Raw genomic sequence first — 1,318 nt, 5'->3', positions numbered from 1 at the left:
GTTCTCTTTATTTTACCGTTCAGTCGGAAGCAGTCGGGATGGGGGTGTTGAAACCATAAACAGAGCTACTTACGCACAGTACAGCACAGCATAAAAACACTCATAGAAATGCAAAATACACAAATAAAAAAAACCAAAATATTCTCAAGCAATAGTCACAAAGAAAGTAAGAGTTAATACTATAGTATAAAACATGTGATAGGAGGCACCATTCCTGTAAATTCCATGTAAATGCGTTACCTCACAGGAGTACATAGGAATACGTAAAAAATGTGGGACCTGAAAAAGAACACTGATCACGATGCAAGAATTATGAATGCACAAACACTTGAGTTTAGCTTTCCAAAGCGAGCAGAAATTAACATTCAGAGTAAAGGTAAACACATTCAAATACACAGACATCAGTTTCGAACTGGAATTTACACACAACGAAAACTACCGACAATTTCTATAACAAGCTTTTATACCTACGACTGTACAGAGACAAAAACTACCAAACAAAACAACCGCCTGTTCCTGACCATGCATTTGGCAATTTGATTAATACAAATCCAAACACCGAATGTTACATCAACATAAACACCACCCACATCTAACAGCACAACATCCAAAGAGTAACATTATGAGAAAAACACAAAAGGTGCACGCGCTCTGGAAAGATATTTAAACAAATCTTAACTGGTCCCTAAAAAAGACCGATAGTGCGTCAATTGAAACCCTAATTTCATAAGCATTTATCATAATCTGCTTTTTGTTATGTGGCCATTACAAACGAAAGCCGTACTGGTCAATTTTTTGGCTCGATCAGTTCGGCTTGGGCTCACAGGAGTTGTAATAATGTTAATACGCATATTATTATTCCAAGAGTGAGTGTAGGTCCAGCAAGGGAAATAACCGTGTAATTATTGCACTCAAACCAGAGTCCTCAAAAAAGTCGACAGCAAACAGTGCTCGACATCACTGTACCTTTTTAAGTTAAACTGGAGGATTTCTCAAAATTTAACAGATCAGCAATCTACTTTTTAAAGCAAAACGGTGTTTCAAGAAACCTATACAAAGAAACAAAACAGCACGCAAAAGGAACATAAACCACACTTCCACACTTCACTGAAACGAAACCTGAATGTGAACACAAGTGCAGGGGGTAATATACGTTGGGGTTCTGTACCTTTTTTTAAAAATCAAGTTATAAAACCTCGAGATTATAGTTTAACAAATGTAGGTGGGTGGGAGTGTTGTTAGGGGAGAGAGCGAGATAAAAATAAAGAAGGCGAGAGACAGAATATGGGTGTGTGTGTGTGTGTGTGTGAGTGTGTGT

General features: G+C 37.6%; 1 protein-coding gene across 1 annotated transcript in view; it reads right to left on the bottom strand.

Annotated features, from left to right (window-relative positions):
- LOC101855006 (echinoderm microtubule-associated protein-like 2) overlaps positions 1-1,318 on the bottom strand; it is a gene marked incomplete in the record, with an annotated part of 67,711 nt that overhangs the window by 58,195 nt on the left and 8,198 nt on the right.

The sequence above is a fragment of the Aplysia californica genome, unplaced genomic scaffold, assembly GCF_000002075.1.
Source record: "Aplysia californica isolate F4 #8 unplaced genomic scaffold, AplCal3.0 scaffold00086, whole genome shotgun sequence".
Classification (NCBI taxonomy): domain Eukaryota; kingdom Metazoa; phylum Mollusca; class Gastropoda; order Aplysiida; family Aplysiidae; genus Aplysia; species Aplysia californica.
Note: the sequence above shows the minus strand (reverse complement) of the source record. Positions and strands in the feature narration are given on the sequence as shown.